This window comes from Cornus florida, unplaced genomic scaffold (assembly GCF_030987335.1).
Source record: "Cornus florida cultivar Cherokee Brave unplaced genomic scaffold, ASM3098733v1 CherokeeBrave_3.0.0_Hap2_Chr06, whole genome shotgun sequence".
NCBI lineage: Eukaryota > Viridiplantae > Streptophyta > Magnoliopsida > Cornales > Cornaceae > Cornus > Cornus florida.
In genome coordinates this window covers 5578024-5601079 of record NW_026775576.1, presented here as the reverse complement: position 1 = coordinate 5601079, position 23056 = coordinate 5578024, and the positions used below count along the sequence as shown (strand labels likewise).

Here is a 23056-nt window from a genome sequence, read left to right as displayed (position 1 = left end):
GTGAAGGTAACAAAAGGTCAACACCTAATATTGTTAAGTCATGACCAAGGGGCTTGTTACCCACCATAACTCATATACCTTTTAAAGTGGATGGTGATGATTTGAGTGGGTATGTGAACTTCTTGCCAATGATAATAGCAACAATAATAATAATAATAAATGTTAAATCATTATCTCTAACAATTTTATTTATTTATTTATTTGCAAAAATAATTGTACACTCATTTGTCCCTATGAACAACCCTTTTTAATAGTTACCAATTTTAGCTCAGTAGAGCTATTAAATGAAACTAGAATTTTGAGCTTTCAAAACTGTAATTAGAGGTTGAATATTTTAGGCAACTTTCTTTCATTAGACAATTTTGTCTTTTTATTTTTTATAAACATAATTACACTTCCTTCTTTAATAAAGTTGTTATTATTAAATATAGTAATATCTTATTAAAGGATATTATTGTAAAATTAGCAATAGAAGTGTTTTAAAAAATATTTTTATCAAACAAATTAAAAAATAATTTAATTATCAAAAGTACTTATTATAATGTGTCATCCTAACATACGTTTTACTTACTGCAATTTTTTGACAGCTTTATTGATAAAAACGTCTTGTTTTATATTCCAATTGTAACCCCAAATGGCCTCTAAGACTTAAACTCTCATCTTTCAATTTCAAAGATTGAAGAGATACAACCTATAGACCTTGATTTCCGAAGACAAATTTTCTTTACATTTTATTTTTTAGATGTTAGTTGACTTAAAAATTAATTTTTGATTGTATAAATATCCATATTAAGGAGGTGCACTTAGGCTGAGCAATGGCATCTTCTAAACCAATGACCCCTAGCCCTAGAAGTTCACTTAGCGTTCAGGAGCTGGTGAAAGAGTCCACGCTTGCCATACCAAACCACTATATTTAGATAGATCAAGAACCTTCAAATCTCTTGGATGCCCCTTCCATGCCCAAAATTCTCGTAATCAATATGGAACATTTGATTATAGGGGAACCCAAAGATAATGAACTAGGCAAGTTGCACTCAACATGCAAAGAGTGGGCCTTTTTTCAGGTTTAATTTCCTCCACCTTCACAAAATCCAATTTTAGTTATCATAAGTTCTTTTCAAGCCCTATCTGTATGTGTTTTGAAAGCTGACCTTGAAAAGTATTCAATTCAATCTATTGATAGTTTATTCTTGGCTATCTATTTCTTCTTAAATTTCCCAATTCCTTCATTCATTTGATAAAATATGCATTTCTTGTTCATTATTTTCTGTAATGTTGTGTTTGGGATTAACGAATCGGTGTTTTAAATTAGAATTGGAAAAAAGTTAGTATAAATTGATTTGAAATAAATTTTCTTCAATTTCATATCCAATGCACCAATGCTCGCAAACATTATTGCTCCTCAAAAGAAAGAAATTAAAAGAAAACGAAATCACAGATTTGGCCAAATTTAAACCATAAAATAATTATGCTTTGTTTTCCCATTTTGGTTGTGGGTACTTATATATGTTTACAAATAATAAAAAAAATAATGCATAAAATTAACTAACAGTTGTGATTATGTTTATAGCTGGTGAACCATGGAGTTGACTCTTCATTAGTGGAAAAACTGAAATATGAGATTCAAGAATTCTACAAGCTCCCTATGGAAGAGAAAATGAAATACAAGATGAGGCCTGGTGATGTTGAAGGGTATGGACAAACCCTTGTCTTCTCTGAAGCTCAAAAGGTTGACTGGGTAGATAGATTTTATATGATAACTAACCCCAACCATAGAAGAAAGTCACACCTCTTGCCAGAGCTTCCTTCATCACTTAGGTGCTCTCTCTCTCTCTCTCTCTCTCACACACACACACACACACACACGCAGTATATATTTGTATTTATGCATTACTAGCTATATGTAAGTATGCATGCATGCATTTATGCATATATTTTATGTATTTATGCGTGTATACTTTACATGTATGTATGTATATTTCATCTATATCACTGCAAGAATACCTTGGAATCTTACTTCTCTGAGTTGCAAAAAGTTGTCAAAACACTTCTAGGGCTGATGGCAAAGGCTCTAAAGATTGATGAGGAAGAGGTAGAAGAGATGTTTGAAGATGGGATGCAATCAGTGAGGATGACTTACTATCCGCCATGTCCAAAACCAGAGCTAGTTGTTGGACTTACGCCGCACTCGGACGCTTCTGGCATCACCATCCTTCTCCAAGTCAATGGAGTAGAAGGACTCCAAGTTAAAAAAGATGGAGTTTGGATCCCTACAAACTTCCTTCCTGGTGCCTTTGTGGTGAATGTAGGAGACATGTTAGAGGTGACTAGATAGTCTAGATTCCTCAACCCTCCCCAATATTCTTTTATCCACAAACAATATAAAATAAATTAAAGTAATCTGGTGATATAATGAATTTGGTCTGCATTTCAGAAACCAAACCTTACTTAACTGTCATTTTCAAAATCATTTTTTTCTTTTTCTTTTTCATTTTTTTTTGGTTTCAATGTCAATCTAAAATTTACATAGGTACCTTTTTATAAGGTTGCCCTTTTGTCACGGGTTCAAAATGAAAAATAATCTTATGAAGTTAAGATTGTATATCTAATCCGTCCTAGACCATACCCTAGAATGGTAGGAGTTCTGAATTTTCCTTTTTATTTTTCCACTGTTTAGATTATTACAATTCTACTATCATAATGGCATGTCTCGGTGACCTCATCATAATCTTGGCCCTTTCGTGACTTCCATGATTTATCCAGCATCAAACACTTCAATTCCATGCAGCCAAACACCTGTAGAAAACAATACTAATTATCTTCGTGGTGGAAACAAAAAATTTACTACATATTTATTTCCTATATAATGTAGGAAAAAATTGTGTTATTACAAAATCTATGACCAAATTAAAATATTTATTGTCTTAGCCTTCTCAATTTCTTTCTATTTATTGTGTACATGTACAGATTTTGAGCAATGGTGTCTACCGTAGCATTGAGCACAAGGTGATAGTAAATCCAATGAAAGAGAGGATTTCTATTGCCATGTTCTTCAATCCCAAGTTCCAAGCAGAGATTGGACCTGCAACTCGTATTATAAACCCAGAAAACCCACCATTGTTCAAAAGGGTAGAGATGGAGAACTGTGTCAAAGATTTTTTCTCCCGTAAGCTCAGTGGAAAGTCATTCTTGGAGCGAATGCGAACTGAAAATGGAGAAAACCACACTACTTGACGGTGATAAAATGGTGCAATAAATCGAGGTTTGGAGTTGCATTTAAAAAATTGTGTCTTGCTTATATATGTAGTGTTGTACTAATGTCTGTCCCAGTCCAACCACATATCTGGTGGGATAATGTTGTTATAAATAAATGATGTGGTGTATAATTATGGTTTGGAGTTGAATATGATATATGATATGTCTTGTATATAAGTCCCACCACATTGCAGGTGGGATAATGTTGTTATGAATAAAATGGTGTGATGTATATTATGATTTGTAGTTAAATCTTCTGAGTGGTATGTCTTTGTATATATATATAATGTTATACTACCTTCGCCTCAAATTAAATGTCCTATCTTGAGAACCGTGACTCACATTTTTATAATGTTATGTTACCTCCGTCTCAAATTAAGTGTCCTATTTTGAGAACCGTTGTGACTTACAGTTCCCAAAATAGGACACTTAATGTGTGAGCCGCTGTTTTTAAAATAAGAGATTTAATTTTGGACGAATGTGAGTTACGGTTTTCAAAATAGGACACTTAATTTGAGACAAAAGGAGTATTAGTCTCTTTCTCTCTATATATATATATATATATATATATATATATAGTGTTGTACTAATGTTTGTCCCAGGCCTACCACATTGTTAGAGGGATAATTCTGTTTTGCCCATCCCTTGATACAATCAAAGTTTGCCTCTATTTGGATCAGCTTTATTATGACTCAAAATTATGTCATCCCTTAATAAAGAATATGTTAAAATATTATGACTCAAAATTATGTCATCCATTTGGATCAGCTTTATTATTCGTGGTCATCAAGTTTGGGCATGCAGCTTGTTGATCACTTAGTTTTTAAAAATTGTGCGATCAATTTCACTTTGTCAAAGTTGTCCCATTTTTCTTAATTCCTTGGTGCACAAGAATATTTGTATCAACCCACTACGTCAGCAATTGTCTCACATATACAGTCAAATGATTTTGGCTTGAAGCACAAGATTTAGTCTTGCCGTGTGGGACCATCAACAATGTGTGATCAAGAAGATTTGCAGTGCTAGTAATGTCCATGCGCGATCAGTAAGAACATTTTCACCATAAATAGCCTTGTACCTTATGTTGTAATGTATCCAAGATCATTAATGAGCACTTTGTAATATCAATTAGAGTGAGAAAGCTTGTGGGTGTAATGAAATTTTGGATGTGAGTCATTTTGCCTTGTATCTCTTTATTTTCATAGTGAAATATTATTCTGTCTTCTCTCCATGGACGTAGGCATAACCGAACCACCTAAATTCTTGTCTCGTTTGTGTGTTTGCCATTTTATTTTTTGTTGTCATTATTTTTCTCTTGTTCTCATAAATTCCTATTCGATCCTTATTTCATAACAAAATAATAATTGTCAATGACACTGGTTTTCTGTTGGGTGTTTATATATGATACTTCTAAGGCTTTAAATATCCATACTAAAGACCTTCACTTTAATTTGGTGATCAGGTTAACAAAGGAACCAATAAATTGCAGTATGAATTGAAAGTGAACATGATGCAAATTAGAGAACTTTATGGGGTACTAATTTGATCCATTGGTATCGAAGTAGGCAGGGTAATATGTAACTGAATCAACACATTAAAATTGGAATTAGAGAAAATTTAATTCAAAATTTGAACTAAATTTCCTCCGATTTCAATTTCAAGATGCTGATTCGATATTCCCACACACAACATAAAAACCATAGCAAACAACTGAGAGATTGAAGTTTGAGCTCATGATCACCTTAAGACTGTTTGATTGGATGATAATGTTAAGGAACAATTGAATTACTTCATCAATATTAATTTACAAATTCTATATTTAAGTCAAAATTATTTCAAAAACTAATTCACAAAAAGACCAAGCTCTGATGTTAACAAAATCCTTCTCATTTTATTTTGTTATCTAAAATGAAATTTCTATTTTACACAGAGTCAAGATTGCATATAGAAATGGGGTTAAGATTTTTTGCATACTAGATTAGGATCGTGAAATAAATTGAAAGAAGATTTCTATAATTTTCACTTCTTGCTACAACATTAGACTTCTATAATTTTCACCACCACTTCTTTGTAAAAACATTGTTAAAAGTTCATTATATCAGATTCTAGATTTTTTCAATTTTTGCAAGCCATCTGCTCAAAAGCTCGATTAAGTAATTGTCGAGTCTCATGCCAGAATAAGTATTTTATGATTCTAACTTAGGTTATAACCCTATAGACTCACATTACTTGATTGCTTGTCCTCTTATAATAATCCACCCCATTGTATAGATATTGTAACACTTGTACGTGTCAACAACTTCTTCTCAGGTTATGTACCATCACACTTTCTTTCCTCGAACTGAAATATCATCATTCATATTTCTCCTTCTTTGAGGAGGATTGTTCCTTTCCTACATATGTTTTTCTATCACTGAAGTCATTTATGATCCTGCAAAATGTTATTCCTACCTTCACTAACCTATAAAGGAAAGGACTTATTTTGTGCTCAGTTTGCCATAACTATCTTAAGGATGGAAATGATCACGACTATTTGTTTTTGTAGATGTCTCTTCCTCCACTTTCTTCCTCCTTCTGGGATGTTAATTGCTTCACTTCATTGAGAGGGTCTTCACTTAAGACCAGGTTCATCAGATGTGCTTTTGTTGCAATCTTATAGGCTATTTGGTTTCATTTTTGGTCTCACTCACTCCATTCAAGCTATTCAAAAGGTTTCTGATAACCATCATTGAACTTAAGCTTTCCTTTTCTATTTCTGGTGCTCATTTTTCTCAGACCAAAAACCACAAATGTTAATGTTTTTTTATCAGAAGATAGTGTAAAAGCAAAACAGTAACCAACTGCCTCATAAAGATCCATTAATTTCACACTTTAATGTTTTTTATCATAAGATAGGGTAGAAGCAAAACAATTACCAAATGCCTCAGAAATATCCATTAATTTCATACTTTGATGTGGTAAACCCAAGTAGGTTCTCCCAAAACAGGGTCTTGAAGCCAACCACACCTTAAAAAATATGGATTACTCATCACTGAAATCTAGCACTCACATTAAAGAAACATGGCCTTTACAAAAAAAAAAAAAAAATGTATATATATTTATATATATATATAAACACAAACAACAACATATCTATGTACATATGCAGACACAAACACATGTAATTAGACATTGAATTGAAAATTTAGAAAAGTAAAATGGCTCAGAGAAAAACGGGTTTTTCTATCAAGAATTTTTTAAAGCAGAACTAGCATTTTAGATGTGCAGACATCACTGCCACTACTGAAAATTAAATACAATAATTAAATTTATGTCATTAAAAACTGGTCATGACAAATACCGTCGCATGTATAAAAGTTGGCTAATATCAAGAAATTCAATCAAAGATTGTAGAAAGGGTGAGATTGACATTGAGCTACAATTAAATAAAGTAGAATGTTATAATGGTTTAGATTAAACAAGGTACATGGCCATTCAACTAGGAACTGAGCAAGAGGCAAAGTCCTAGCAGAAATAAAAATAAGAACACCTCCTGGCCAAAGCAACATCAAAAAATTGCATTGTAGTTGCAATACAAAGTTACAAACTATCAACTTAGTGCTCTACAAAATTACAAAACTTAAGTCCATACACATAGAGGCAAGCTTTAGCCTCTGCAGCGGTATACATCAAACTTCAATATGTGGCATTTTTTTTCTTTTACAGTAGTAAAGAATGGTTTTATTACAGCATACAACATCAAATTCTCTACGGTAGCTATTTTGGTTTGAAACTTATGCCAGGATTTCTCCCTCTTCTCAATCAATCACCTCCTCGTCCTCGTAGAAATCATCTTTCTTCATACACATACCGAACTCCTCCAATGGTTTAGTTGATCCAAATACACTTGGATTCTCAAGGTATTTGACAATATACAGATTGTCCTCAAACTCGACAGTCTTCTCCATCTGAAATGAGGAAGGGAAAGATGAGTAACTTTATTTTTATGAAGCTCAAAACCAGATTCAGAGGTGTACACAAGGAAGGAAAAAAATTGAACAAAATAAGACACACAAACCCTCTGTATAGAAAATCGGGCAGCTTCTCTATTTTTCTCCCGCTGCATTTGCTATGCTTCTGCTCTCATTTGTGAAGCATCTTCATCAACTTTGATTCGGGCTTCAATTTTGCCCTTATATGTAAACAATTAATAACCAATTCAAATATATGCTAGAAACATTCTGAAACTTTGTTTCAGTTAGAGGAAGAGAAAATTAACCTATTGTGACTGGTTCTTTGTGAGAGGTCGCTTCACAAGGTCAATATGAATGTGGTTTTGGAAGTTATGAAAAGTTAATTTTACATTTATGAAACCACTACTACTATGTAGCATAGCGAGTAGGGATCGTCCATTTGATTACAAGAAGGCTTAACTTTCAAAACCTTTTTCAAAGATTAACTTTTCATTTGAAAATCATTTTCCCCTTTTTCTCACCCAATGCCAATGCATGAATGCTTCATGAATTCAACGTCATGCCAATTCATAAGTACTCGAATGTTGCACATTTTAGCACCTAAGTTAGGGTATTTTAATCCATTCATCTATCTTTATTTTCTTGTTTTAGTACTAATTTATGTTTTTGTCTATTTTAGGTCAATAAGGTTCAAATGGGCTAAAAATGGTCTATTACAGCCTTTTTGGAGTCAAGCATAGAGTTCCAAAAAGTTTCAAAAAAATGCAGAATTTCGCCACCAGGGATTTGGATCGATCGAGAATACGCTGGCAGCGAGCTGTTTTATTCCCGCACGCCCGAACTCCACCTACCACATGGCTGTAGGATTAGATATTTTAAATGCTTATTTTCTGACTTCTTCACTACTCCGAGAAGCTTGTATAAAAGGGAATTGAACCATTTGTAAAGGGTCTTGAATTATTATTTTATTTTTACATTGTAATAGTTAGTTTCTCTCTCTAGAAAAGTTAGAGATTAGGGTTAGAAGAAAAGAGGAGAGTGGAGGTACCAAGAACACATCTCAAGATTTACACACACACTCTCTCTAGAATTCAACAAAGAAGAAGAGTAAGAAGATGAAGCCATGTTTGGGGATTGCCCTTGAAGGTTCCAAGATCTCACCCACCTCCTCCATGATTGGCTAGACTTCTCCATGGGGCTTGGATGAGCCCCAAGTTTGTAATATAAACCTCTATCTCTTTTATACTTTTTGGAGAATAATATCTTGTGATTAGTGTTTTAGCCTTGTGTATAAAATGAATCTTGGGTTCTCCTTTGATTTCTATGGTTTAATTCTTCCTATTGATTCTCTTTGTGATTATATGTTGTCTTATGTGTGATTATTTGGGAATTGATCTCCACACTAGTTTCTCTATATTTGTTGCATATCCATGTGTGATGAATTAATGATCTAGTGATGGCTAGGCATGGTTTTCATTAGATGGGTTTGTCAATTAATTTGATGGATTATGCTTATGCTTGATGGGTTGTTCTATAATTTAATTCATGCTTGTAGTTAGGTAGATAATCTATGCTTGATTTGATATTCCATGGCTTATTATTGCAAATTCCATGATTCTCTAGATTGATGTGTGTTACCATTGTTACTAATTAGATTAGTCATGCTTAGAATTGATGGGTTGTGCTATACTTAGTTTATTTGTCGGTTAGGTGGACAATTCATTCTTGGATTTGATGGTCCATGCTTAATATAGCAATTGGTAGTCACATTTTGTTCACAAGAATGTTTTCCCCAATTAGTTGAAGTGTGTGGTTTGGTGAACAAGCTTGGTGGCGATTCCAACGCCCTAAGCCTCTCTTCTCATCTCTTAAATCCCTATCTCAACTTAGTTTACTTTAATCGCATTTTAATTTAATTAAATTTAGTGTAATCAAACAATCAACCCTCCTTTGCAATCATTCGATATATTAGAGTAGAAATTAAATTCCAACACGTATAATCTCTTGGGACGATCCCTTCTCACTCATACTACATAGTATATGTGTTAAGCGGTTCATAAATTAAAAGTATGATGCCCACTTGACACTAATTTCCAAACTCAAAGTGTTGTGCATTATTTGGTGCACACACTTGGGTCACATCATAATTTTGGCGCCGTTGCCGGGGATTAACAGTTTTGTTGGAATTAAACTAGACAATAATGTTCATTTGATTGCTTCTATTTTTATTTTATTTTCCATTGTATAATCTTTTCTCAGTCTTGATATTATTTGTTCAATTAGGTACTTGACTACAAGGAAGACAAACATTGGATCTTAAAGCAATCATTAAAGCTTAAAGCTAGTATTGGAATTTGAAGTTGCTTAAGGACCTTTGTGAGCACTTCTTGGAACTCTTGTATTTTAAATGTGCACTTCTTTGCATGCTTGTGATAGCCCTTATTGGGGCTAATTAAATTGCTTTATCTTTGTCCAAGCATCGGCCCGTGTGGAGGCCAAATTTTTTTGTTGCATTTGGATTTTGAATGTGGATGAAGCCATTGTTTGATTAAAGTTTGGGGAAAAATAACATCCCTTCACCTTATGCCCCTCCATCATATTTTAATCTTTATGAGATTGAGTCCAATGTTCAACATGTATCATTTTATTATGGACTTGATCACTCTTTTAATCCTTCTTATAACTATTATCCTCCCCCACCATTTTATGAAGAACCACCTTTATCACCTTATTCACCCGAGTTTCAAGAAAAAGTATTAGTTTTATTTGATGTGCATATTTCAAAAACTTAACTTATTAATTCTCATTCTCAAACTTTAGGCAAGTTAGAAGCTCAAGTTGAACAAATTGCAAGTATTCTTTCTCATCAAGAGGAGGAGGAAGAGGCAAATGAACAAATGGCAAGAACTTCAATTTATATAGATGAGGATGAGGAGACTGAGGATGTAATGACCCGGTCATTTTCCTTCCTTTCCTTTTCTCAGATTTTTACGGATAAATTTTTTCCGTTGATTTTTCCTTTCTGAGTACGGTTACTCATCACTTAGTGTCATCTCGAGCCCTCGGAAATGGTTTCCGAGACTCTATCCCTTGAATTGACAAATTTCTTAAAGGACCACATTTGTAATGACCCAGTCATTTTCCTTCCGTTCCTTTTTCCTAAAATTTTACGGATAATTTTTTTTTATTTAATTTTCCTTTCTGAGCTCTGTTTCTCGTCGCTTAGTGTCATCTCGAGTGCTTGGAATTGGTTTCCGAGACTCTTCCGTTTGGATTGACAACTTCTTTTGAGGACCGAGTCATTTCCATATTTTCACTTTTCGGACACTATTCACTTTTTGTCCTTTTCCCTATTTCGTCCTTTTCCCTATTCTGTCTCTTCCCCATTTGTCAGTTTTTGGCACAACCTCACTTTTCGTGCTCGGAGTTGGTTTTTGACTTCACGTGTCTTCATCTTCAGTGGTTTTCTCGAAATACGTATCTTTACTTTTGCAAGAAAGTACTCTGGTTGCTCCCGGTGTCTATAGGGGTATGAATGCACAATTCTTCAGAATCTTTTTCTTTTCTTGGGGTGTTTTTCGTAAATATCTTTTGAAGATATTTTATTTCAAGGGCATCTAAGAAAATATCTTTTGGAAGATATTTTCATTCTAGGGCAATTTCGTAGTTAACCCTTTTTGTAGGGGCCATTGTGCAATTAACGAAAGTTATTGCAAAAATACCTCGTCTGGAGCTTAGATCCTCGTACGGGATTCATTTTCACATTTCGTCGAGTCGTGTACTCTTAGAATTCCATTCTGATCGTTTTTCTCCAGTTTCAGAGTTTCTGGACCCGATTGCCGCCGAACATGTTCGGGACATATCTCTCTGCTCGGGACTCGATTTTCGACGCCGTTTCTTCCGTTGTTCATATTTTCTCATTTTGAATCTTCTGTTCACAGAGTTTTGCCGTTTGAGCGCGTTTGCTCAAATTTCACTTTTCCGGACCCGGTGGGGCCCTTTCAAGGCACTTTTTGAGATTTCTATAAATAAGTTGCCCTAATTTTTAAAATCAGATTTTCAAACCTTCTTCCTCTTCTTGGCCTACAGCCATGGGAGCCCAAGGGGCTGCCTTCACTCTTTCTTCTCCTCCACTTGATTTCTTTAGTGAAAACCCTTCGGCCTTAACATTTATTGTTCGCCTTGACGCCGCGCACCTTTCCCCCTTATTAGAACCCATTTTTGACCAAATTTTCAGTTCGGGTTTGAAGTCAAGTTGTGATTTTCATGGGCTTCTTGGATATTCTTGTTCATCGTGTTGTCCCCGACAAAACCCTTCGGTATCGTCGGATTCGGAGCACTTTTCTTTCGGTGGGGATTTGAGATTTCCATCACAAATTGAGGTAGGGGGTGTTATAGGTTATTATTCTTGTTATATTACATGTTAGTGATGTTTATGCAACTTATTTACATGCTTTGGTAACAAATCTAGAGATTTTATTATTTATTTTTCTTGTGAAGGATTTGATTTTCCCGGTTAATTATAGCTTTGTTTAAACATGTGGCATGGAATTATATTACCCCTTGATATGGTCATTGACATATATTAAATTAAGAATTTTTGGACAAGCAATGAAGATTTTATTTAATATTTTTTTTGAGTAAATATTTAATTCATGTGGCCTTATCTAGCTTGAAATCAATATGTGTTAGCATATTATATTAAGCTTTAATACACTCTTCAACATATGTGAATTGAAAGTAATCGGAGATGTTTTGAAATCTAGTAATTATTAATTAATTTGATTAATTAATTTGCTCCAAGTGCACTATTCATTTCTTTGAAATTCCAACTTGATATTCTTGATGTGCATACCATATACTTTCACATATATTAAATCTAGAATATTTGATTAGGTTTTGAAACCTTTCATTTAATTAATTTCTTTGTTTGAGATTTAATCCTCATGATAATATACAACTTGGAATTAAAATGTGGCATGCTAGTAATTTAGGTCTTGGTATACTTGTTAACATATACTAAATTGGAATCATTTGAATGCGAATTGCAACTTTTATTTAATATGTATCTTTAGTGAAAGTTAAATTTACATAGATGTAACTTGCATAAAATAAGCTTATAATGTGATATTACAATAGGCCTTGGCATGTTCCCTAACATATGTTAATTTGAGAACATTTAGATGAGTTTGAAAATCTAGAGATTTTAATTAAAATGATTAATTAAAATCTATTTAATGGTTCCATTGGCTTAATTAAGTTTCTAACTTGATATTTGAAATGACCATGACTTGTTTACTATCATATAGTAATTGGGACCATTTGAAGTTGCTTTAGAACCTTGGGATTTAAATTAGCATGATTTAATTAAAATTCCACTTTATTGCTCCAACAACCTAATTGAGTTTTAGAATGGATATAGGTGATGACCATGTTATGTCCTTTAATATGTATTAATTTGAGGTTATTTGGAATTGAATTGGAATCTAGAGAATTTAATTGTGTTTATTTAATTAAATTATATCTAATTGCTCCATGGATTTAATTGCGTCTTGGAAGTTGTTTCTAATTGCTCCATGGACTTGGACTTGTTGTGTATTCACTTGGTTACATTTGAGCATTTGATAACATTGTTGTTATATTTAAATTCATAAGCTTATGTTTTCAATGTTGAAAGATATTGTTATAGCGTGTAACGAATCGCATACCGAAGATTCGACATTTGTCATGTCATAGTAGTTGTGGACTTAGTACATGTATTGTATATGTTTTCAAATTTGGTTGTGCTTGTTAGATAGTTGATATCTTGTATATACATGTTGATATATACGTTGTTGCACAACTTGTTGATTTTGGAAACTTGGGGATATCGTTGTTTGGCTACGGCTAGGACTTGGTTCTAGTACGGGGGATTGTCCCTCTATATAGTCTAGTGCGCACATAGGGAGGTTACCCATGGGTTAGTAACCCTAAAGTAACTATGGTGTCGGTTTGATCCGGCGTGACATCCAAGTATCCACTTTGGTTGATTTTGCATTTCTTTTCAAGTTGATAACTAGATGATATCGTAACTTGTTGTTCTTTATTTGATTTACCATTTTAAGTTGCAAGATGTTAACTTTGAGAAATCATGCTTTATGCATTGTCTTGGAAGTTCCAATGTCGGTTAAATTGTATCGATATCATGATTTGTATTTTGATGTTCAAATGTAATTTAGGAATGATCCTATAGATTCATTTTGAACATAGACGTTAGGTGGCATGACCCACTCTTGTTGTTTTCGTATTTTAGGTTTCAAGTTGATGACTTTGAGAATCTATATCATGTTGCTTTGTATAACATGTTTCTATGTTATTGAAATTCATGAAAGATGTGATTTATGCTAGGAACACTCTAAGGTAGCTTAGGATGCTTCCTGAGTCTCATTTTGATATAGACATTAGGTGGCATGAACTCCTTTAACATGTTTCACCATAAGGTGATGAAATTGTAAAATGCTAGGTCGATGCATGCTCATCTCCTACGAGTAGCTTTATGCTACTCGCCCACGTAGTGGGGACATTTTTCAGATATAGGAATCAATGTTGAGATTCTCATTATGCTTGGATGATTTGTGGACTTGAAGATTTTCATTCTTGTAAAGGTTGGCTTGAAATGCCATTTGTAGCCATTTTGTCAAATGTGTATATTTGATTCCAAACTTGTATTATGTGTTTAAGCATACTTTTTGATATTTATTCTATGTATATGATATGTGGTCAAGGACCAAACTTCATTTGTAATCTATGTATATTGAAAAATGTAGAATTTTACCTTTAATGGGAAAAACATGACAACTTGGGTTTCAATATGTCATTTTCGTACCGGTGTGTGCATTATGTATATAATTCATCTTTTAGCATTCATTTGCCATATGTGAGGTGTGGCCAAGGGCCAAACACCATTTAGTGTTCATTTTTGCATTTTAGTTCACATATTGCATTTTTGGGCTAAATAGTAGAAACCGAGCCTTTAAGGGTTCATTTTCAAATCAGGTGGTGTAAAGTGTGTTCCGGTACCACCACTAGGTCTCATTTATCTTGTATGAAGTGTGGCTAAGGGTCAAACGGTCATTTGAAACCATTTCCTAATTTTGGTTTCCATATTTTTCATTTCAAGTCCATTTTTGCCTTTTTAGCCATTGGGGGGGTCAAATTTTGCATCGGTGGTATTTTTAAGCCACGGACCCTTGTAACATGTCCTAATAGGTAAGTTACGTTTGTGTGCATGATCATTTTCAAGAAAAACCCTTTCCTTTGTGATTTAAGCCTCCTATGGAATCATTTTTCAATTTTCTTGCATAATATGATTTTAGGGCATTCTGGGGTTTTTCTTCGGGATATAAATTTCGGTCTTCACATGGTCACTTAGAAAATGTGATTTTAGGGGGGGTTTCTTCTTTGTGTTTTTCCAGAAAAAGTCGTCTTGGTACCGGAAATCCCTCGTGAAGTTTCAGCTTCCAGTTTTCATTTTAGCAGCTTTTTAGCTCTCTTGACCAGATTTCTTGGGATGGCATTTTGGCCATTTTACAGCTAGTTTTTTTTCATTTTCTCTCATGCAACTGAGTAGAAAATTTGATTTCGGGAGGAGTTTCTTCTTTGTGTTTTTCCAGAAAAATTCGATTAGTAGCCCGTTTTCAATCTCAGATCCTGTAGCAGCTTTTTGCCCTCGTGTCCAGTTCTGATCTAGGGGTATTTTGGGGATTTTACAGTGAGTTTTTTTCATTTCCTTCTACTTAGTCAGGTAGAAAACCCGATTTTAAGGGGGGTTTCTTCTTCGTGTTTTTCTAGAAAAATCCGTTTCGGACCTCGTTTCGGCTCTCAGTTCTGGCTGAATTTTTCTCTTTCCTAGCATGTCATGGTGCATGCCATTGGATGCCGAATGGGGCGCCGGGCACGCATGGGGCATGCCATTGCCTTCATCAGGCCGCCGCGACGTCACAACTTCAAACACTCGTTTTTCCCTCATCCGGACTCCAAATCGAGTGAATTTTTTTTTTGTACTTGACTAATTTTTCGCTGTCTTTCCAACGGTATACTCAGTTGCACCTAGTTCTTCCTAAATAATTACCAGTTTACCCTTTTAGCCTTAAGTGCTCGTTTTTCTTCGTCATGTCATTTCTCCTTTGTTCGGACTCCAAATCATGCGATTCTTGAGTCTATCTTGATTATTTTTTTGTTTTCTTTCCAGCGGCGTGCTCGGTGGCACTCAAATCCACAGTTTTTAGAAATGACTATTTTGCCCCTAGGGGCTTATTTGTCATATTTCCAATCTTTTACTCCCGCGTCAGTTTTCTTTGAGTTCCGTGACCTCATGGAAGGTCATCTTAGGGTCTTAGAGGTGTGTTGTGCCTTGGGAGACCATTTTCTCGTTTCTTGCTTCCGCATCAGGATCCGTTACCGGATCCACTTTCGGGTCACCATTGATGCACCGAGTTGAATAAAACCTGGGTCATTACAGCGTCATTTCCATATTTTTCGTTTTTCGACACTACTCACTTTTCGTCTTTTTCCCGAGAATGATTTTCTTCGCGTAACCTCACTTTTTGTGCTTGGATTAGGTTCTGATTTTGCATGCATCCATGATATGTTATTTCCATGATATTTGTATTTTTACTTTTTGTAGAAAAGCATGCTAGTTGCTTACTTTTCCGTAAAGGGCATGGATGCATAGTTTCTTCAGAAACATTATTTGTTTTGTAGTTTTTTTTGTATTTATAGAAAGTAATTATTTTATTTCTTTGGGACCTTTTTGTAATTTATTTTGGTAGATATTTTTAAAAAGGACCTTTTTGTAATTACCGGAAAGTGTGACAAGTGTCGCGCTCTCATTAGTCTATTTGTAAGCATCTCATTGATTAACACTTAGAAGCCTTGGATGTTGACATGTGGAGGGTGGAGATTCACCCACTTGTTGGCCTAGAATTGGTGCACTTGTTGGCTTGGATTGTTGACAAGTGTAGGCTTTAGATTAAGCCTAGAATGAACCATTGGATTAATGACAAGTGTATGTTTCTAATTAAACTCTGGCTTTTGTGTATGTGAGGGGATGGTGCAAGACTATGTGTGTTTGACTTCCATTGACCAAGTGAGTGGAGGAATACACTAAAGTGTTTTAATTATTTCATTTTACACATTAAACTACTTCTTTCTCACTTAGAACCCTAGCCACCATTGAAGGAAACCATTAACCTAGGCTTGACACCTTGGTTTTGATCTCCTTCCACTCACCTTAGACCTAAAAGCTTGGAACACAAAACACTTGCCTCACCGTCCTTTATATAACTCTTGAAAGAAATTCAAAAATTCCTTTGTTTACTTTAGATTCAAGAGGAACAATCCTCTTGTGAGGTAGGGGGTGATTTAGGTTTTTTAATCTAAGTGTTTTAATTGTTTTTATAGCTTACAATAAATTGTTTACATGTCTTATACTTAATTTTTAAATTAATAGGTTGTAGTACCTTGCATGAAATTAAGGTAGGATATGATATTCTTGAAGGCCATGACTTGATCTATAACTTATATTAGTATAAAGTCATTTGAAGTTGTTTTTGAATCTAGAGAATTAATTATTTAAAATTAATTAATTTCTATTTAATTGCTCCACTTACTTAATTAAGATTTTGAGTTGATATATGTGATTAAGATGATAGTACCATTGGCATATAATTATTTGGAGTCATTTGAAATTAATTTAAATTCTAGAGAAATTAATTAGTTAGCTTAATTAATTTATATTCAAGTGTTACATTCATTTAAATTGACATTTGACTTAATATATGTAATGAGTATGGTATGTTCTTTAACATATATTAAATTGAGAATATTTGAATGAGTTTGGAAAACTTTATTTAATTATTTTCATGTATGAAATTTAATTCACCTAGTTGTACCTAGTGTAGAATTAACTTGTAACTTGATTTTAAACAATGTCTTATCATGTTTTTAACATATATTAAATAGAGAATATCTGAATGAGTTTTGATAAATTTATTTAATTATTTTCTTGGCATTGATCTTAATTTACCTTGTTGTAACTAAGGTAGAATTGGCTTCTAACTTGAAATTAAATTAAGCCTTGCTATGACCTTTGACATATATTATATTTAGAATTTTTGGAGTTGCTTTGAAATCTTGAGAATTTAATTATTTAATTTAATTAAATTCCATTTGTATGCTTTCATGGAGGTAATTAAGTATTGATGTTATATTCTTGCTTAATTTATAATTTGCAACTTGGTGTATGATTACAAAATGGTATTCCATAAGTAGAAGTTATGATTTAACTTGTTGTATACACATTATACTTGTATGACATTTAATATGCCATTGTAGCTTGAAGGCCTAAAGCATATCTTGTGTGTATTCCATGACTTGGTTGTGCATGGTAATTGACAATGTGCATTGTGTATATATAATATACTTATTGTACAACTTGATGATTTTTGGAAAGCTTGTATGGACATTGTAATATGTTAAGGCTAGAGTATGTCTCTAGTACGGGGGATGAGAGTTTCCTCTACAACATATAGTACGCACTAGGTAGTTCCTTACGGGCTTTTAACTCGAGATCACTTATTTTGTCATTGAGACCATACGTCCTTTGTCTTTTTGCCATTAGTTAATTTCGCATTCAATTCCTATTTGTAATTGTGGATTACTTTTAACTTGTGCTTGGATGCATGGTACTTCATTTCTTTCTTGCTTAGTATACTTGGATTTGTATACTTGTACGCCTTATATATAAAAAATGCTTAGTATACTTGAATTTGTATACTTGTATGCCATGCATGTCAACATTGCTTAGTATACTTAGAAATGTATACTTGAATTTATATGTTGCATTTTCATTTCAATATTGCTTAGTGTACTTAGTGTGTACCCTTGTATATTGATGATTTACTTTCTAAATAACCTAGTATACTTATATCTTCTATACTTGTCTTAAGTGCATTTCAATCTTGATTGTGTACTTGCGTACGTATACTTGTATATTGAATGACTTGTTGCCTGTACCGCATGCTCCTATGTTGTTTAAATTGCATGAACGATGTGGTTTATGCTAAGAATACTCTAGGTAGCTTAGGATGCTCCCTGAGTCTCACATTGGATATAGACACCAGGTGGCATGACCATTTAAGTTAAATTATAGTAACTTAATAAGTTTGTAAAACGTTAGGTCCTTGCATGCTCATCTCCTACGAGTAGCTTTATGTTACTCACCCATGTAGTGGGGACATTTTTCAGGTACCGGGATCAAGATTTGGGATTCACATCATGCTTGGATGATTTGTAGACTTGAAGTTCTCATTTCTTGTAAATATTGGCTTGAAATGCCATTTATAGATTTATATGTTAAAAATATGTAAATTTGATTCTATTTATGTAATGTGTACATAAGTACATTCTTTACAATATATTTGACATGTATGAGATGAGGCTATAGGCCGATGACATCTAATTTGTATTCTATGCATTTTCACTTTCAAAGTTTATTATGAAAATATTGAAAAATGCCAAGTCATTGCTTCACTATGTTGCATCGAGTGTGGGAATTCCGTTTTTATTCTTTCATAGGATCTTATTAATCATGTTTGAAGTATGTCCAAGGGCCAAATGGTAATTTGACTCCATTTTATATTTTTAGATTTTAAATTTTTCATTTCAAGTCCATTTTTCTCATATTTGGCCGTCGGGGGGTCGGATTTTGAGTCGAGGCTTCTCAGAAGCCGCAGACCATTCCCGTGCGCTTGGAATCACTATTTACACTTGCGTGCACATTCGTTTCAACCTAGAAATGCATTTAGGGTCAAATGCATACTTGGTGCAAAGTTGAATTTTCTGAGTTTTTAGCCCTCTTCTGATCTAGGGGCATTTTGGGCATTTACAGTGTATTTTTTTCATTTTCTCTCATGATATCGAGTAGAAAACTCAATTTTGGGAGGGGTTTCTTTTTCGTGTTTTTCCATAAAAATTCATTTGATAGCCCGTTTTTGCTCTCAGTTATGGACAGATTCTGAAAAAAAATCTTGTAGCAGCTTTTTGGACTTCTTGATCTATGCTGATCTAAGGGGCATTTTAGGGATTTTACAGCATGTTTTTTTTTGTTTCCTTCCATGTGGCCGGGTAGAAAACGTGATTTTAAGGAGGGTTTCTTCTTCGTGTTTTTCCAGAAAAGTTCGTTTAAGGGTCTGTTTTTAGTCTCAGTTCTGGGAAAAAAATCAAAAGATGTTTTCTGTCAAAACACTATTCCTGCCCAGATTTCTTACTCGGAAAAGTTGGTTTTTTTTAAAACTTTGACGTTTTATATCTTCTTCGTCCCGATTCCAAATCAAGTGATTTTTGAGTCTAGGTTTATTAGTTTTTGCTTGTCTATCCAACGGTATGCATGATTGAATCCAATTCTGTCTGAAAAGACCATTTTACCTCTTGAAAATTACCCTTGCCGCACTGATTTTAAACCCAAAAGTTATTTTTTTGAAACTTTGACGTTTCATATCTTCTTCATCCGAACTCCGAATCAAGTGATTCTTGAGTCTAGATTTATTAATTTTTCCTTCTCTATCTAATGATATGCTCAGTTGCATCTAGTTTTGTTTGATAAGACCATTTGACCCCTTGTAAAGTACCATTGCCGCACTGTTTTCAAACCCAAAAGTTTGTTTGTTTTTTTTTTTTTTTAAACTTTGGAGTTTCATATCTTCTTCATCCAGATGCCAAATCAAGTGATTCTTGGGTCTAACTTGATTAATTTTTCACTGTCTTTCCAGTGGTGTACTCGGTAGCATCCGATTTTATATTTTCAGAAATGAACATTTTGCCCTTGGGGCTAAATTTGTCCGGTTTTCTTTTAATTTGTTTCCGCTACATTCTTTTGAGTTTTGTGACTTCATGGGAAGCCACGGATGTGTCTTAAGAATGATGTACATTCCCAAGGACATTGTTTCCATGTGAAAAAGACTATTTTGCCCTTGGGGACCTGTTCAGTCTTTTTCTGTAATGACCCGGCCTTTTTCCTCCTTTTCCATTTTCAACGATTTTCTTTTTTCGTCTTTTTCCTATTTCGTCTTTTTCCCGTTTTTCGTTTTTCCTTGCATAACCTTACTTGTTGTGCTCGGATTTGATTCTGGTTTTGCATGCATTCATGGTATTTGATTTCCATGACATTGGTATTTTTACTTTTCTTGAAAAGCATGCTAGATCAGTACTTTTCTTGTAAAGGGCATGAATGTGTAATTAACCTAAACTTGAGGGGTTTTAGTGTAATTATGCAAAGTAATTATTTTTCATCTTAGGGACCATTTTGTAATTTAATTTGAAAAATATTTTTAAAAATGACTTGTTTGCAATTTCTGAAAAGTGTGACAAGTGTCACACTCTCATTGGTCCACTTGTTGACATTTGTGTGGAAACACTTTGATGCCTTGGATGATGACATGTGGAGGGTGGAGATTCACCCACTTGTTGGCCTAGGATTGGTACACTTGTTGGCATGGATGGTTGACAAATATAGGTTCAATATTAAGTCTTGGAAGTTTACATAGGATGGTGACAAGTGTAGGCTTGAGATTAAGCCTAGGAATGAACCATAGATTCATGACAAGTGTAGGTTCACCATTTAGTCTTACATTGTATGTGTGTGAGAGGTAGTGTAAGAGCACATAGTGAGTGGAAAGAGAGGTTGGATTTAGAATTACAGTAATTAATTCAATAAGTATTTGTAAATAATAGTAAACATCATAGGTCTATTTCCACTCACCATTTTATACTTTATCATTTTCATTTTCACTTGTCTTCAAGAACTATAACCTAGCCACCATTGGAGGAAAGCTTGGTTAATAGCTTTCTTCTTCGTTTTGGCCTCCTTCCACTCACCTTAGACATAAAACCTTGGAAGACAAAAGCTTCCTCTCACTCCCCTCTTCATTAAACCTAAACTTGTTTTTCATTTTGAGCTTGGTTGCTTGGATTATAGAGATTCAATTCTCTATTGAGATAAGGGTGGTTGTATGTTTATCCTCTTTGGGTTTTATATATATTGGAGCTTAATATATATTGATTACATGCCTTTTTAAATTCTTGTACTAGCATGTAAATAAAGATTTTATATGCTTGATTTAGGATTTGTGGATTAAAGCATGTATGTGACTATTAAATTGTATAGGTAGGCTATTGTCTAATAAATTGCCTAATACTTATGATTCCATTAAGGTTTTATTATGGATATGTTGAGATTACATTTATGATGTTAAGTAATATAGATTTCATTGAAAGTTTAGTATGAAAATCTTGTGTGTGGCACTTATAATTACTTGTAGGTAGATTACTATATTTCATGATTTGCAATTATGGCCTATATTGATAGTAAATTGATATAATATGATGTGTAATATCATTAACTTGCCACTTTAGACATGTAACCTTAAGACATGGGTTGTGTGGTTTTACCCTACTTGTGCTTGGTAGGTAGTTTCATGCATTGAGATTGCATAAATGTCATAAACTTGTTGATTTTTGGAAGCTTGTAAGGATATGAGATGTTGATGGCTAGGGTTTGGCTCTAGTACGGAGGATAGGAATTCTCCTAAGTCATAGTGTGCACTAGGTAGTACCTTGTGGGTCGTAATTACCCAAAATAACTTATATGGTCTCGTGGCCACATATCCTAGTCTTTCCATTATTTGATTTCGCATTATATTCCGAGTTGTAAATCATGGATTTCTTGTAACTTGTGATTTGGTGATTTTAGTTTCAATGCAGTTAGTGTACTTGTTCATGTATACTTGGATGCTATGTGGTTGTCATTTCAAATATTTATATAGCTTGAGATGATCCCTTAGAGTACCTTGAAAACATAGACATTAGGTGGAATGCACCTTGTGATGATCTATGTTTGGTTCACATTATACTTGAAACTATAGGGTATGCGCATGCACCACATCCTACGAGTAACTTGATTACTCACCCTAGTTGTGTGGGTTATTTTATAGGTAATGAGACAATATTTGTGGATGCTCATCATCCATAGGGGCTCATGAGTACTTGAAGCATTTTTGCATATGGACATGTACTTGTTTAGCATGTTTTATCTTTTAGATGTTATATTTTGTATGCCATGGATGTATGGTATTTTAAAAGCTAAGATGGCTTCCTTTTTGTAATAAATATCTAAGTACATTTGGAAGTGTTCATTTTACATATATGACATGAGGCCAAGGGCCATAAACTTGAAAGGTTACAAGTATGTTTCCTCTAAAACTAAAGTGTTGCCATTGTAGGTTATTTGTGAGAAATTGAGGCTTAGTATGCCAAAACTTGTAAATGTATTGTAATGAGGCCATAGGCCATGGTAGCACATCTATTTTATCACATTACATATACTTGCATGGTCACTTTTGCAAACAATACCCTTCTTGATGAAACAAAAACTTAAGGTTGTATTTCATTGAGGTTTTACCCTATTCTGTTCCAGGGGCATTTCGGGCATTTCACAATGCATTTTTTTCATTTTTGCCCGCGTTACAGAGTAGAAAACTTGATTTTATTGCCGGGGCGGGGGGGGGGGGGGGGGTTTCTTTTTTGTGTTTTTCCAGAAAACATCATCTTGGCCCTCAAAAATTCATATTTGTCCGAAAAATCCTTGCTGCCAGGTTTTGCAGATTTTTAGTACAAATGTACTTGGTACTATTCATCAACTTTTTTTTTTAAATTGTCTCGACCGATCCGAAACTTCTGAGGGTCTTGTGGGTGTATTTTAAGATTGTATTTTCAATTTAGGCAATTTAAAAACCTCCTGAAGCCCTATTTCC

At 34.0% G+C, this 23056-nt stretch overlaps 2 non-coding genes and 1 pseudogene across 2 annotated transcripts; 1 reads left to right on the top strand and 2 right to left on the bottom strand.

The window, feature by feature from the left end:
• The first annotated feature begins 815 nt into the window (after window positions 1-815).
• Window positions 816-3234, top strand: LOC132313808 (protein SRG1-like; annotated as a pseudogene).
• A 2941-nt stretch (window positions 3235-6175) lies between these two features.
• Window positions 6176-6291, bottom strand: LOC132315485 (small nucleolar RNA Z278). The gene has a single exon (XR_009483672.1). It is a non-coding gene; the product is annotated as a small nucleolar RNA Z278 (small nucleolar RNA).
• Window positions 6292-6450: 159 nt separating this feature from the next.
• LOC132315480 (small nucleolar RNA Z223) lies at window positions 6451-6537 on the bottom strand. Its single transcript, XR_009483668.1, has one exon. It is a non-coding gene; the product is annotated as a small nucleolar RNA Z223 (small nucleolar RNA).
• Window positions 6538-23056: the final 16519 nt, after the last annotated feature.